Here is a 17,856-nt window from a genome sequence, read left to right on the forward strand (position 1 = left end):
CCCATGTCCTGCTCATCATTCCTCACCTGGGCATTGAGTACTAGCTATGATGCCAACCTGCTCTTAGAACCCTCCTGCTGGCCAGCATCCCAACTCCTCAGCCTGGAACATAGGGTTTCTCGTGGTCCAGCTCTCCCACATCCATCCCCTCCTCCCTCCTGCATGCTTCCCACATCCTTGGATGAGTCAGCCCATGCCCCCGAGGCTCCCTGTACCTCAACTCTCTCTGTGCCTCATGCATCCACTCATCCTTGAAGGGCTAGTTCAAGGTTCACTTTCTTGGCAGTGGTAAATGGCCCTTCCTTCTCTTGGGACTCTCAGCTCCTGCATGCACTCCAGATCCAGCTCTACCTCCCTGTGTTACATGAATGTGCTTTTGTTCATCCCACAAGACTTTCCTAGTATAGGAGCACTTTCCTAGTATAGGAACACTGTCTCATTGTCTAGTACTCCCTGTTCCCAGCACCTAGGAAAGGAACTGAAACAAAGTACTCAAGAATTGTTTAGTACTGGGTATAAACCCAGAAGAAGTAGAATAAGAGACTCACACAGATTTTGCATACTCATGTTCACTGCAGCATTATTTGCAATAGCCAAAAGGTAAAAGCAATACAAGTGTCCATCACCACGTGACTGGACAATCTGTGGCATGCCCATACAATGGAACAGTATTTAGCCTTAAAATGGAAGGAAGTTCTGGCACAGCTACAACATAAATGAACCTTGAGGACATTATTGCCAAGGGAAATAAGCCAGTCACAAAAGAATAAACAAATACTGTATTAATCCCCTCCTATGAGGTTCCTCGCATAGTCAAATTCGTAGGGACAGAAAGTTGAATGGTGGTTGCCAGGGCATGGAGAAAGGCCGGAACTGGGTTAGTTATAATAGTTAGTGTTTAGTGGGTTCAGAGTTTCAGCTGAGAAGCTTTAAAAGTTCTGGAGACGGATCATGGTGATTGTTCCACAACAATGTGAATGTACTTAAGGACAAAGAATTGTACATTTAAAATGGCTAAAATGATTTATTTTATATTATGCATATTTTACCAAAATTGAAAAAAAATAGAAAGGTTTTTGGTAAAGCGAATGAATGAATGAAGACTTGGGCCACTGCAAGAATCCCCTGGAAGCACCTCTCTACCCTAAGCCTCTCCTAACTCCAATCCATTGCCCTCACACGTAATCAGATGCCTGTCCCCTGCAATCACCCCTTTCTTTCCCAAAAGCATAAAGACAAATGTCTTAGCCCAGCACACAAGGACCCTCTCAGCAGGGGGAACACTGACCTCCCCATGAAACGAAAGGAGTGCTTATTCAACCTCCTCATCTCCACAGAAGTTAGCTAATAAGCCTTTAACACGTTTATACTACACACTGCTTTATATACTGTTTTAGATACAGGGAATAAAAATCACTTAAGACGTGGACCAAATTTTGGTGCTCTCAAGCCAGCAGATGCAAAAAGGACTCTGCCAATCATTTAAGGCTGCCATTAATTACTGCTAGAAACACCAACGAGGCATCAAGCACTCTGCCAAGATTTCCACATCTCTTCACCCATTTTATCCCCACAAAAACACCATGAAATAGGTCTTCTCGTAATATAGCGAAATACAGGCAGACTGAGCTCAAAGAGCTTAAACCAACCCCTCAGCTAGAGCGAGACAGAACCATGATTCAATTCTAGAGCTCTCTCAAGGGAGAAATCCAGGCATGAGTGACAGATAGAGAAAACGAACCAGAGAGGGGGATGACCCTTCTGATGACACAGAGTAATTAAGGACTCATCCCAGAACCTCCTCGTCTCCCCAGCAGTCAGGAAGTTTCATTGCTGTTTTGGCCTCAAAATCAGCTAAGGCAGCTGCAAAGTCAGAAGGCACAGCCTCCTTTCAGACCAGAGAAAAGGGAAAGTGCTTTAAACTGTGCTTGCAACCAAGAATTAAACTGTGCTTGCAACCAAGAGCCCTCCAGGTGACTTTAAAGGGCCTTTGGCACTCAAATTGTTCTTAGAACATATCCATGTAGACCCCTGGGAGAGAGGAGGATACCTGAGTTGACCATTGAGCAGGAGACTGACACTCAGTAGAAACTTCACGTATGGCGTAATGAGGTGGATAATTCAAGTTTCACTTGGGAGAAGGGACATGAAGAAGAAAAATGCCACAGACGCCCTCCAATGTCTAAGGCCTTCAGTGCTGTACAACAGAGTTCAGATACGCCTGCTTGTTCATTTGTTTAATTAAGCACGCAGGCATGGCCACAAACACATATGCACACAACTATGCATACCCATAGACATGTCAGCACACAAACATGTACGCCCGCAAACACATGTGTAAACAGCTATGCATACCTAGACACATGTGTACCCAAACATGGATGCGCAAATCCAATGGCCACAGCTGTATGCTAGGTATAGTGAATTCAGAACTGAATGTAATGAGGTCTATATATTGATATATCACTGACATTTTCTTCCTTACATTCCACGCTGCAATAGAAGTACACTGATTCTTAAAATAGGCATTTATTTATTTATTTATTCTTTAAAAACTTGTCCCATGAGGAATAGTTGAAGAAACTGAGGCACTTAGAGCTTGAAAGATTTGAAGTCCTGATGAAGTTCAAAGGAAAATCCAGAACTAAAGGCTGGAAGGTAGAAGGTGGCTGTCCCACTGTTGCATGGCTTTCTGACCACAGAGCTGTTCAATGGGGGAATTGGCTCTCATGAAACCTTGGGTTTCCCAGCTCTAGAGACGTGCAGGCAGGAAGACACATGCAGACACTGCTATACACTATAGCTGCCAAGAACAGCCAAACCCAGGCAAAGACACTCTGATCTCAGCTTCTTAGGCACAGAGCTTGACCTCCAGGCCACACGTGGATCTTAAAAGGGCCTCAGGACTCTGAAAGTCTCCAGAGCTAACTCCATCCCACCTCTGGTCTCTGTTGACAGCCATGGATGGCTGAACGGAAGCTGCAGGAACCGTCTTCACCTCCTCCACTGAGCCACAGCCAACATAGTAAAATGAATGTGACAAACTTTGGCTTATCATACTCTGCTTTCACCAGCCAGTGCCCAACGGGAAGATCCTGCCCTGGCCAGGTATCTTCTACCACACAAGCACCCCATGATCTTCCTTGCCCTTGACCAAGTCCACAACCATTCCATCACCTCCCAAAGGTGTCCACTGTGTCCCCTGGAACTCTCATCTCATAATCAGAAAATACCTCCAAATATTTTTGCATCTCCCTGCCTGAGATAAAGAAAACCTGCATTCCCTGAGGACTCTGGCTCCCTGCAGCCCCTTACAGTGCACTGGTTTTGTTGTTTTCTCTTATCTGAAACACCACTGGACAGGAGGTGGGTTTGGGAGCTCCTTTCTCTTCATGGCCCTTCTAGGCCATTGCTGCTGACCCTTTCACCCAAGGCTGATCTTCAAGGCCTGTGCCATTTAGTTATACCCCCTCCAGCACTTCTGGCTGCTGTGCTGATGAGAATGGGATGAGGAGGGAGGCAGAGGGAGGCTAGGGAAAGGCAGTGACAGGCATCCAGGCGAGTGAGGACAGTGGCTTACACTGGACGGCAGCAGTGAAGATGCTGAGAAGAGCCACAGGATTTGAGGTATCTTACGAATGTGAGCCAAAAGCATTGCCTGAGGATTAACAAAAGATAAGAAGTGTCAAGGGAGAAGACATCATGTCAAGAATGACTCTGGGGTTCAGTCCTGCGGGGCTGCCTGTAATTCTCAATGGCAAGGTGGCCAATGCAGCGCAATGAAAGATGCCCAACAGAGAATCACAGCCCAGCACAACCTGGCACCAGCTCACCTTTCCAGCAGCCGTGGTGGCCTCACTTCATTTTCTGAAATAATCTGTCCCTGCCTCGAGGTCGCAGGGACTGCTCTTCCTTTGGCCTCTTTTCTCCCACCTGCACTTGGCTATCTCTTAATTAACCTTCAGGTCTCCTGTTAAATGTACTTCCTCAAAGACGCTTTTCCGAACCCTCAGTCTAAATTAGGAGTCTCTTGCCACACTTTCTATGGTCACCTGCACTTTACATCATAGCACGTATTTCAAACTAAATGATCCACTTGGAAAAGGGCGTTTGGGTCTTATACTTGTTCTCCCACTGGATTGATGCTTCGTAAGAGCAGGGACTGTTCTTTATTTCATTTGGGTCATAACCATGAAAGCAGCATTCAGCACTGTGTCAGCAAATGCAGTAGACAATAAATACTGTTTTATTGTTGGATAAGTGGAGGACAAGGGTCAGAATAGTTCAGCCCAGCTCAGGAACTTTTCAACAAGCTTTGACTGAGCCCCAGTCTGTGCCAGCCTGAGTGGTAAGCCCGGGAAACAGAGGAATTGATGGATGAGACCTGGCTGCAAGGCCCTGCTGTGTCACAGTGAGGTGATTAGCATAAGTGGTAGGACAAAGGAGAGCATGGGGGAGGCTCCTCAAACAGGCTCAGCCTTCAGAAAGTTTCCTGAAATAAGTGACATCTGAGCAGAGACAAAAGGCATGAGCAGGAGTTGGCGAGAGAACACTGCAGATGGAAAGAGTGCTTCTAGCAGCAGCAGGGCCAGGGGCAAAGCTTGGAGGTAACAGAGTCTACGTAACTCCGGGTAATTCTAAACGGACAGGGTGGGCAGTAGACTGACTGCAAGTCAGCGACCATAATCACAGTAGAAACCCTTGTTTTGCCAATGTGGTATCCCCTAATGTATTTGTTCAAGCCCCTTTGACATGGTATATGAGGAATCTGTGATATTAACTCAGTCTCCTGTCCAACTCTATCTGAAGCCACTCACTGCCCCCAAACCACCCAGCCATGTGGCTACCACATTGGACATCCCAAAATTGAGAGGAGGGGAGAGCATCCTCTGACCTTGACTTTCAGCCATTCCTGAATTCGCCAAAGGAAAATCAGACTCTGCCTTGGAAGGGCTCCTATAACATCCTGCATGATGATCTCTACTGCCTCAGTTTCTTCATCTGAGAAGGTAGATGTGGATAGGACGTGCCTGTGTCTCTGTGATTAAGTTAAATGTTTTGCAATCTATCAATCTGACAAAGGTCTAATATCCAGAGTCTACAAGGAACTTAAATAAATTTACAAGAAAAAAACAAACAACCCCATTAAAAACTGGGCAAAGGACATGAACAGACACTTTTCAAAAGAAGACATTCATGTAATCAACAAACATATGAAAACAAACTCAACATCATTGATCGTTAGAGAAACGTAAATCAAAACCACAATGAGATACCATTTCACACCAGTCAGAATGGTGATTATTAAAAAGTCAAAAACAACAGGTGGTGGCAAGGTTGTGGATAAAAAGGAACACTTTTACACTGTTGGTGGGAATGTACATTAGGTCAACCATTGTGGAAGACAGTGTGGTAATTCCTCAAAGATCTACAACCAGAAATACCATTTGACCCAGCAATCCCATTACTGGGCATACAAAATATAAATCATTCTATTATAAAGGTACATGCACATGTATGTCCACAATAGCAGTTCTCAAATGCAGCACTATTCACAATAACAAAGATGTGGAATCAACCCAAATGCCAATCAATGATAGACTGGGTAAAGAAAATGTGTTACATATATACCATGAAATACTATGCAGCCATAAAAAGGAAGGAGATCATGTCCTTTGCAGGGACATAGATGGAACTGGAAGCTGCTATCCTCAGTAAACTAACACAGAAATAGAAAATCAAACACCACATGTTCTCATTTACAAGTGGGAGCTGAGCAATGAGAACACATGGACACATAGGGGGAACAACACACACTGGGGCCTGTCAGGGGGTCAGCAGTGGTGAGGGAGAGAATATCAGGAAGAATAGCTAATGAATGCTGGGCTTAATACCTAGGTGATGGGTTGATCTGCACAGCACACCACTGTGGCACACATTTACCTATGTAACAAAGCTTCACATCCTGCACATGTACCCTGGAACTTAAAATAAATGTTGAAGAAAACAAAAAACTTATCATGTGAAATGTTCAACCGAAGGCCTGGCAGGTAGTAAGCCCTCACCAATGTCCATTATAATCACACTGTATGATAATATGTGTCTGTTTCTATCATGAGGCTTTAGAAGCCTGAGAAAAAGGTTTTGTGTTTTCACTTCTGGGTCCCTAATATCTAGTACCCTGCTTGGCACATAGGTATCAATTACAGTTTAGTAAGTGAATAAATACATGAACAAAAGGAAGAATGAATGAATGAATGAATGAATGAATGAATGCAAGGTCTGAGTAGGACAGTGTCTTTCCCAGGAGGACCTGGCTCCTCACTTGGGGAATGGGACTTGACAGAATGTCTCAGTAGCATCATGTCCTAATCCACCTAGTTCATGGGTCTCGATGCTTTCTAAATGAAAGACTAGAAATGGAGCTCTGCACTTCATAACACAATCATCCCTTCCTGTGGTATCAATGATTCATGAGCCTGTGATTGGCTCAGCCTCAAAGTGAGAGAACAAAAGAGATGGCAATGCTTATAGAAGTCTGGGATCCTTCACCCCAGCATCATAACCTATGACATTGAGGCTTAAAAGTCCCACAGGTCATCTCTGCATGAGCATAGTGCATGGAAACCCAAGCTTCAGAAAGATCACAAGAAGGAAATAGCCAAAAGGAACGGTGCCCAGTCAGGATTGCACCCAGAGACAGCCTGCTGCTTTTATAATTAACAGCCCTCTCATAAGCCCTTGAGATTTTTAATTTTTATTCTTAAGATGATACAAGTTGGAGTTGCCAGTCACCTACCATCACCACTCTGCTTGCAGATCTCCAGGGGATAGAAAGTCAGGGCCTGAGCCAATCACACCTGTTCTAGGACAATCAGACTGGTAGGGATCAATATGACCTTAGAGGTTACCCAATCTGATCTAATAACGGGCAGCCAAGCTCTGTCTTAGACCAGCAGTGTTACCTCGAGTAACTCACATCATGTTTGTGTCTCTTGGTTCCCTTACCTACAAAACAGAGGTAGAATTATAGTCCTGATTTCATGAGGTTGTTTTAAGAATTAAATGAGATAATAAATGTAAGTCTGGAAGAGTACTAAGCTCACAGTAAATGTTCAGTGAATGTTGGCTAATTCTACTATTACTATTTTTACTGTTGTTATCCCAGTGGTTCAAATATGTACAATGAGGTCCTCACATTCTGAGGAGAAGGCTCAAAGTTGCCCCCCATGCAACAACAATCAGACTAGCTCTTCTTTTTCCTCTTTTTTTTTTTGAGACGGGATTTCACTCTTGTTGCCTAGGCTGGAGTGCAATGGCTCCATCACGGCTCACAGCAACCTCCACCTCCCAGGTTCAAGCGATTTTCCTGCCTCAGCCTCCTGAGTAGCTGGGATTACAGGCATGCACCACCACACCCAGCTAATTTTTGTATTTTTAGTAGAGACAGGGTTTCTCCATGTTGGTCAGGCTGGTCTCAAACTCCCAACCTCAGGTGATCCCCCCGCCTCGGCCTCCCAAGGTGCTGAGATTACAGGCATGAGCCACCACAGCTGGCCCTTTTTCCTCTTTTACACATCAGTTTACTTTATACAGTTCAACAGGACAAAAGAAAGTCAACACTTTATAAACAACAATGCTTTAAGACCTGTGACTCAATCCTTCGCCACTTTCTTCCCTGGCGGTAGCGTTCCTGGACTCTCAACTATATTAACACATCTTCTTCTGGTAAGAACACTAATGACTGCCCACAACAACCCTGTTCATTGAGGACAATTCCATTAGAAAACAGTTTCTGGTAGTGAACACTTAAAATCTACCTTCTTTTCACTCTCAGTCTTAGTTCTAGACTTAAGAGAAACTAAGAGTGAGTCCAACTGATCTTCCTGGGAGACCATTTGTGATCACAAAATTGTGCTTGCACAGCTCTGAATCCTCTCCAATTTATTTAATTAATTCTTGTAGGACGTGGTTGGGGCATAATTGGCCGGGCTTAGAGTACCCAGGTTTGTCAACACGTGCCCGGTGTCCTGGACTTTAAACACGGATGGGGAAGCCCAGAGATCTGTCTGGAGCAGAGAGTTGTGGCCATGCCCAGGCCCCTTCTTGCACCAGACTAGATGAGGCCAGCCAAGATGGGCAGGCAGGAGATTATCCCAAAGTCATCATTCACCATGTAACCCTAGGGTGACCAACCCTTCATAGTTTGCCTGGGACTTTCGTGGTCTTAGCACTGAAAGTCTTACATTCCAGGAAACTCCCTTCAGTTCACCGGGGCTAATGCCCCTTGTGAAGTAGCAGCAACAAAAGCAAAGGATGTATGTCTGTGCCTCCTCACATCTCTTGACTGTTCAGGAAGGTTGGGAGCTGTTTGGGAACAGGGACCCAGAACATGTGTTTTGGAAGGGAAACTCCATGCCTTCGGAGAAAGAATGTAGACTTGGAAGTGAGACAGACCTGGAACAGGATCCTGGGCCTGTCACAGAGTACTCTGCAGGGCTTCGAGTACATTATTTTGCTTCACTCTTTGTTGAAGGCTGTTTGCTCATGTGTAAAATGGAACAGATAGTATCTGCTTCTTCAGGATAATTAAATGAAATGATGTAGATAAAATGTCTAGCACAATCCCTAGGATACAGCAGGATATAGCAGGGATTAAGGAAGGCTGGTTCTTTCTTTTTTATTTTTTCTTTCTTAAATTCCCCATCATTTGACATAGGGCTGGCCACAAATGACATATTTGATACATGTATGATGACAGATAAAATAGATTAATGAATGACTGAATGACTGACTGAATGAATGAATGAATACATATGTGTGAGGATGGATGGACAGACAAACTCTCAATAGAGGTAGTTTTGTGGTTCACACAGGCCCACTTTTCTGCAGGCTAAGATGAGCAAAGCAGAGCCAGAAATGGAAAGCATGTTCAAGAATCCATAAGTTCTGCAGCGAGCCAGATTCAGGCTTCAATCCTGGATTTACCATTCACCTACCATAGTGTTCCCTCAGACAAATTATGGAATAACCATCTTCATGATGATGATCAAGAATATCTACATAGCTAAAATTTATTGAGAACAATACACACACAATTTTTTGTCCACAAAAAACCTGTGAGGCGGACTCTATCACTATCCCCAATGTTCAGACGAGAAAGATGAAGTACTTTGGCCATGACCAAAAGTACTTTGCTCAGAGGTCCTGAGGTAAAGACTAAACTCAGTCGCTCTGATACCAGATTCCAGGACCCAAATCCCACTCCCCAAGCAAACCTCTTTGGATTTCATTTGTGTCTTCATCTGAGAAGTTTCCTCATTCTCCTGATATTTCAAAGATGAAAACTAGAATATGCTACATGAAATGCTTCATGTAAATAGACAGCAAAATATGCCATCCTGTTCCTTCACCTAAGTCAACATTCCTATGTCATTATTCAAAAGGAGGCTGACAGACAAGGGCACAAGGCAATCAACCATTCCAACCCTCTAATCAAATCCAGTTTAGGACAATTTTGCAAATTAATCCTTTTGATGCATAAAAGGAGGTGGCTTGGGGAAAATAGCCATTCTCCAAGAGGTGCTCACTGGGGCACTAGAATCAGGAACTGTAAACAGGTTTTCTACAACACACATGCACACACACACACACATCTGTGACACACGTGGAGAAATATTGCTGTGTAAAAATCCCGAGAGAGACACTGCAGGCTGTATCTGAGGGACTAATGTTTCATTGAATACACTGGAATATTTGGTTGTGAAAGAGAAAAGGCCTTGATTAGGAATCAGAAAGCTGAGATTCTGAGAGGATTCTTCCACCTCCCAGCTGTTTATCTATTGAAGGCAAAGTTTCCTTTTCCTATGCCCTGTTTTCTTATTCATACATTAAGGAAGCTGAGCTGTGTGACATATAAGCTAATTCCCAGAACTTCCACATTTTATGCCTGTAGACTTGTCATTCCTATCACCTTGTATACCTTGCGGTGCCTACTCACCACCAGATAATGGTCATGGTCTTCATATCTAATGTCCTTGTCACATAACCTGCTTACCTCCCCAAAGTCATCACTCACCATGTAACCTTAGAGTGACCAACTCAATGCAGTTTGCCTGGGACTTTTGTGGTCTTAGCCCTGAAAGTCTTACATTCCAGGAAACCCCCTTCAGTCCTGATAAAATCCACACAGAATCTACCCAAAATTTTGTTACTTCACATATAAGGCAAGCCTTTTTATGCTTTTCCAAATTGTGTTCCCTCTACACAAAACTAGCAGATGCCACCTGTGCTGGCTGAATTGTGTACCCTTCAAAGAGATATGCTCAAGTCCCAACTCCCAGTACCTCAGAATGTGGCATTGTTTGGAAACAGGGTCTTTACAGAGTCTAAGAAAGCTCAATAGAGTTAAATCAAGACCATTAGGGTGGTCCCTGATCCAATATAACTGGAGTCCTTATAAAAGGGGAAGTTTGGACATAGAGGCAGACATGCAGAGGGAAGATCCTGTGAAGAGACATAGGTAGAACACTATGTGAAGGTGGAGGCAGAAACTGTTGTAATGCACTGAAAAGCCAAGGCACATCAGAGATTAACAGAAAAACCACCAGAAGCCAGGATAAAGGCATGGAACAGATCCTCGCAGTCCTGAGAAAGAGAATGTCGCTTACACCTTGATTTCAGACTTCTAGACCCAAGAACTTTAACACAACACATTTCTGTTGCTTCATATACCCGGTTTTGGGTACTCTGTAACAGCAACCCTAGAAAACCAAGACACCACCAATTCCTATATGCTTAGGGCAGATTTTTTTTTTTTCTTTTTTTAATGGAATCTCACTCTGTTGCTCAGGCTGGAGTGCAGTGGTGCAATCTCAGCTTATTGCAACTTCCGCCTCCCAGGTTCAAGCATTTTCCTGCCTCAGCCTCTCCAGTAGCTGGGACTACAGGCATGCACTACCATGCCCAGCTAATTTTTGTATTTTTAGTAGAGAAAGGGTTTCACCATGTTGAACAGGCTGGTCTTAAACTCCTCACCTCAGGTAATCTGCCCGCCTCAGACTCCCAAAGTGCTGGGATTACAGGTGTGAGCCACCGCGTACGACCAGATTATGTTTTATTAACTAAGTACTTTTCCAACTGATCCTGTATGGAACCTTGGAAACGTTGATATAATGTTCTGTGCATAATACTCTAGGTCTAGAAGGGGCCACATGAAGGCTGACTGATTACAGACGTTAGGAAACCATTGGCACCCAGACAGTGTTTAAACCCATGAAACAGTTTCACCCAGGCAATGAAGCTTTGCTAATTTGATTGTTTAAAGGCCAAGATTTTTACTGGGATACATTTTAATAACAGGTAGGGGGTTATGTTGCTTTAAATATCAAATCTGAATGATAAATGTTTGAGGTGATGTGTATCCCAATTACTTCAATTTGATCATTATATATTGTACGCATGTATCAAAACATCAAATGTACACCATAGATGTGTACAACTGTCTAAAATAAACATCACATCGTAAACATTATAAATAAACAAAAAATATCAAGAACCACGCACAGTCTTATGACTAGCTGCTGTTTTCTCCTTATGTTCAGTAAATACAACTTGGCTGATGGACCATGGGCTCCTCCTGGGAGCCAGGCATCTGTTCATCTTCTCTCCTTTCACTCTCCCTGGCCCTCTGTCTCTAAACACTTGAGTCTAAAGATTTATCTCAGTTAGGGTGGAGAGAGACAGAAAGAAATCCCATTTTGGCATCCATACCTATGTCTTACACTTATTGTTCAACCTGTTTTCCTCAATGCCCTCCACAAGGAGGGCATTAGGAATGTTCCCAGCTATAAATAAAGTACATTGGTTCCATTCCATTCCTGTTTCGTATGGTTCTATAGCTCCCTAATTCACAGGAAGAGAGAAATCAGGAGTGAGACTTACATTTTATATAAACCTAACCCCAACATCTCAGAAACTACTCATCAATAGTATTTGGAGTGCAGTAGGAACTCTGTCACAGTGCTTAGAACATGTCTCCTTCATCAACATCCAGCTAACATAAGACACCTCATCCAACAAATGTGAATTAAAATAGGTGAGTGCCAACTATGTTCTAGGCAGGCAATGCCTCTCCCTGCTACAATCCGCTCTTCACACTTCAGCCAAATGAGATTCTGACCCATATCTGATCACATCACTCCCCTACTTAACACATTCCACACTGGCACCTTCTGTACCATTCCTAGGAGAGAAAGTCCAAACTCCTAGGCACGCTTTTCTACCTCCTCTAGGAAGCCTTCTCTGCCTCCCACCACATTGAGTAGTAAAACCTGGTTTATATGTCAGCTCCCCCAAGTGCATGGTGAGATTTTCCTCTCAGGATCAGTTCTCATCCACATTTGTACACAAGGCTCTCTGGCTGCTGCTCTCATGATATAGACAAATTATTTTGGTAAAGCTATTCTTGACCCCTGAGCCGAAATCAGGATGCTTTTTGGTCCTCATACCCTTGATTCCTCTGCAACAGTTAGCCTTGGGATGCTCCCGCCTTCTGGCTCTCACATTTCTGTGACTCTTTGAATTCTTTGTCCTGATTTTCCTTGCACCTGTCCAACAGCTCTAGCTGAGACTCTTTGGCAAGTTTCTTCACCTTCAAATATACTTAAATTGTGGATTTTCTCTTTAGAGTCTGATCTCACCAACAAAACAAAATTCAGACTTCATAATACTGGCTCTGGAGACAAACAGCGATGAATCCAAACCCTGACTGTCATAAGGTGGCCAAGTGACCTTGGGCCTCAGTGTACTTATCTGTGAAATAATACCTATCTCAAAGGTCTATCAATGGCATCAAGTGAGTTGACAGAGTAAAACCTCCTGGCACAGTCTGAGCTCACATGTCTGTGCTAGTGTTGTATAGTCACTGAGTGATTTCAGCCAAGCTCAATTATGGCTATGAGCTGATGAATCCCAGCCCAGATTCCCACCTAGCCTCTGCACTCAGATACCCCATTGCCTTTAGACCTATGAACTCACATCAACTCCTCTTGCTGCTGATCCTCTTCTCCTTCAGCTTTATTGACTAATTCACCCAAGGGAACCTCTTACCATCACTGCAACTTTTCCCTTCCCCTCAACACAGTACAAAAGCACCAATTCTTTTCATTCCATTACCTCAGCAGTCCTCCGTGATTCTCCTTCTGAGCTACCTTCACCTTTTCAATAATTTCTCCCCACCCCAGCTGTCATCCTGTTTGATTCTAACATGTCATTTCTATTACATATACAATCAAGCAACTCCCTTACTCAAATTGTTTCGCAGTCTTCCTTTATCAACAGATGCAATCTCAGCTCCAGAAAGGGACACACACACCCTTCATGATCAATCTCCCTGGAATCTGGCTAGCCCCATCCCTCCCACTCTATCAAAAACAAAACAAAACAAAACACTTGTATGCAGTACTCTTGAAAACCCTAGCACTACCCAGGAGATGGCATGCCCTTTTCCATTTCCGTACCTTTGTGCATACCTTCTCAATGCCTGAGACCACCTTCTCAATGCCTGAGACCCCCTTCCAGCCTTTATCTGGCTTGTGAATGCCCTCTCTTCCAGGTAACCCATCCTGATACCTCCTGGGTGGGTGTTTTGGGAGTTCTCTGTCCTCCATCAACACTTTGTCCATGTTTAGCTTCCATTTCTGACATCACTTTCTTGACTTCCACCTGTCTCTCTTACACTATATCAGGAGCAACTTGAGGTCACAATTGTGTCTTTCTCATTGCTCTGCCCAGAATTCTTCAGATAGAGCCAACAAGAGCAAGAGCTCAAGGTCTCCTAAATAAGCAAATTGATGACAGACTGTAAATCAATATAACGAAGGAAAAGGACTCTGAGGTTTATCTTTCAAGGGGGGATTTGTATGAAAATGCCATGGGAGGAACATCACATATTCCCTTTTGAGGAGGACAACATCAGCAAGAAGGGAGTGAGCCAAAGGGGGCTCTTTTCTCATTCACTTGCTTTTAAGGAATGAGAAAAGGGGGGCCATGATCACTTCTGAGGACTCTATTTGGAGAATAAACTTTTATTAAGGAAATGTGAGTACATTTGGCTAAGAAAGTATCTCTCACATCTGTCAGTCATTGGCTGGGAGGATTCAGTTCTCAAAACCCACATTATCTTCTCATTATTCAAGGAAGAGACACTGGCAGGTGCCAAGCAGCAAGAAAGCGAAGTCTGAGTATAATTTCGTCCTGAGAGTACTGCTCTATAATTTCACTGTTTGCAGCAGTGCATAGCATTTAAGAAATAGGGGGAGAAAGACATCACAACATTTGAATGCCCTTGTCTGAGCCAAATAAAACAAAATGTGCACTGTGGCACTATGGTATGAATGTGTCCCCTCTAAACTGTATGTTAAAACCAAATGCCCTCCTAACGATGTTAAGAGGTGAGGCCCTTTGGAACGTGATTAAGTAATCAGGGCTTTGTCCTCATGAGTGGATTAGTGACTTATAAAAAGCCTGGAAGGAACTAGCTTAACCTTTTTCTCCCTTCTACTTTCCACCATGTGACAGGGCAGCATTTGCCCCTTCCATCATGTAAGGACACAGCACAAGAGCCCTCACCAGGCATCAAATGCTGGTGTCTTGACCTTGGACTTCCCAGTCTCCAGAACTGTGAGAAAATAAGTGTATGCCATTTGCAAATTACCCAGTTTCAGGCATTTTGTTACAGCAGCACAAAAGGACTAAAACAGTGTGTTGGGGATGAGGGGGAGGGGAGAGACAGAAAGGGAAAGAGAGAGAGAGAGAAAGAAAAAGAGAGTGAGCAAGCAAGAGAAAACAGAGTATGTGAACGCTAGCATCTAAGCATCGAAGAATGAATTCTTTCATGTGGCCACTTGCAGAATGTTCAAAACCAGGGCAGATATTGCACCTATGTGAGCCTCTACTTCCTCTATGATTTAGGGATAATACAATATTCCTTGTAGAACTGTGAGAATTACATGAGGTTATTTGTCATAATACAAAGTTTTAAATTTTTTCTTCTCCAAAGAATTCTGGTTAACTCCATTGGGTTGAGGCATAAAAGACACTTCCACCCCATGATGGTGAAGTGATGTTTTTTCAAGTAAAACACCAAATTTTACTTGTTCTGAGAACACAAAATATGATGGTGGAAGTGAAGATCTGCCTGCTTTGAGGAAGAACATCAGAACAGCCTTCCAATGGTGTCTTCCGTTTTTCCAAAAGTTTCTAAACAGTAACTCAGCTACTTGAGTGTCAACGGCTGGGGTCTGTGGAGCCATGGAAAACCTTACATCAGCTGGATGGAAGATTTGTAGACGTTTTGTGTTTACAAAACCTCCTCTCACTTATAAAGTGCAGATCCATTACCTAATACCATGAAGTTTCTTAATCTATGTTTAATTCCTCTAAGCTTTGTGAAATGTCTTTTGCAGAGGTTTTAGAAGGGGTGGAGTAGAAGAGATTTGGGAGTATATGAGGACAGTTATGTCAAGATCATTTCCTCCCTCACCTTGTTCAGTGATGAAAGAGTTTGATCAAACAGTATGAATCTTCATGAACATTAACCTGGTCTACAAAGCAAGACAAGCAGCAAGATGTATTCATTTTTTAGGGCATATTATTTATATTATCAAGAGAGCATAGTTTCCTAACAAAGAAAAAAATGACAATTTTAAATAATGAAATTATTAAAATTTGTGCTAGTGTTGCATAGCAACATGTTTTTCCCCCCATTTCTAAAATGCACTTAAATGCATTTTAATATTAAAATTAAAACTATAAAACAAGTGAAATGTGCAAAAATACAGCATTGGTTAAATAAATTATAATAGAATCACATGACGGAATTCTGTGTAGTTATTATGTTGTAAAAATATGTAGGGTTATTGAAAATGTTTATAACATGGCAAGAGAGAAAAACAGAGAGTAACTTATACACTTTTACCCTTTTATATATTTTTGTAAAGGAAAATACATGTGAATATAAAATAGTTTGTGCCTAGAGAAAGAATATGATGACATTTTTCTTTGTACTTTTACTTATTTTCACAGTATACATATTTATGTAATCAGAACTATAAACATACATATATATATGTGTGTGCAACTGAAAGTTTAAAGTGAGGATATCTGAAGGAATACATTTAAAACTGCTTTTGAGCAACATTTGACAATTCATGGGAAAAAAAAAAAACAAGAGCAGTGAAGGATCCTACTCTCTTATACCTCCTCTGGCCCAAGATCTACTCAAAAAACTTCTAGGAAAGAAACATTCTAGAGTTTAGTATATTTTATTGACTATATTTTCCTAGTGTCCCTAAAGCTATTATTTCTTTAGAAATATGGCATTTTCACTTTGTAGATCTCAAATGTAAAGTAAAAAAGAGAAAATGTGATTTCTCCTATTGAAGCCAATAGGAATAAACATGGCATCCATTAGTGTTTAAACCCATTTTCATACTGCTATGAAGGAATACCCAAGACTGGGTAATTTATTTAAAAAAAAAAAAAAAAAGGTTTAATGGATTCACAGCTCCACATGGCGGGTGAGGACTTACAATCATGGCAGAAGGTGAAAAAGGAGCAAAGGCACGTCTTACCTGGCAGTAGGCAAGAGAGCACGTGTAGGGGAACTGCCTTTTATAAAATCATCATTCTCATGAAACTTATTCACCATCACGAGAACAGCCCAAGAAAAATCCGCCCCCATGATTCAATTACCTCCCACCAGGTTCTTCCTACAACACATGGTGATTATGAGAGCTACAATTCAAGATGAGATTTGGATGGGGACACAGCCAAACCATATCAATTAAATTTTTAAGTGACAAGAAGACCGCTTCCTGAGGAATTAGCTGTAATAAGCATAAAGTACCTGCACAAAATGTAGAGAGGAACAAGTATTCAGAGCTTGACCAGATCAACAGTCTGTTCCAGCCCCAGCACTAACCAGCTGAGGATGTTTTTTTCAGAGTCTTAGTTATAATCAATGGAGTAGTCCATAGAGGGCTTAGGTCCTCTTGGCTAGTACTGTAAAACCCGGGTCTCTATTTTACTAGGTGCTTTACAAATATCACCTCGTGAACATTTAATAGATTCTGCAAAATAAATGAAGAAAGTGAGATGAAAGAATTTTAATAACTTGCCCATGGGTACCCTGCTAATAATAGAACAAATGACATTAGAACCAGGCTATGTGTCTCTTAAATGTCTGTGATTTTTCCATCATCCTACCTTCATGGCCACATGACCTTTTACTCTACTTAAGAGACCTCAGTGAGAATCGTCAAGTACCTTTAGAGTACAGAGTTCTTTTACAGCACAAAACTAGAAAGGACCACACTGCCCAGTGGCATTCTGCTCTGCCTTTGATTCCACCAGGAAGTATTTGGGCCCTGTGGGTGGCTCTGAGCTCACCAGAGGCATTTTAAATCTCAGCAGGTCAATATCCGGTCCCCTGGAAAGAGCTTTTCTTTACACACCTGCTGAGCCTGTCCTCAGCCAGGGGTTAAGAGGATAAAAGGCTCAAAGCAGCAGGCTCATGAAGTCACAGATTAAAAGGTAAATTGAGAAAAAAAAATAGGACAGGGCAATCATTAACAGGAATGCGGATTTGTCCAAAAAATAATCCAGAATGTTCATCTACATAAGCGCTTGGGTAACTGAAGTCTGTTCACTCATCATAGGAATAATGATAATAATGTCATTGTATGAAAGGGGAATATAAAATTGCGATTAAAATAATAATTATGGAATTTTAGAGAAAAAAAGACTCAGAGATGAACAAGGCTACCTATCCCTTTGTGCTAGATGAAACACGGA

This window comes from Papio anubis, chromosome 8 (assembly GCF_008728515.1).
Source record: "Papio anubis isolate 15944 chromosome 8, Panubis1.0, whole genome shotgun sequence".
NCBI lineage: Eukaryota > Metazoa > Chordata > Mammalia > Primates > Cercopithecidae > Papio > Papio anubis.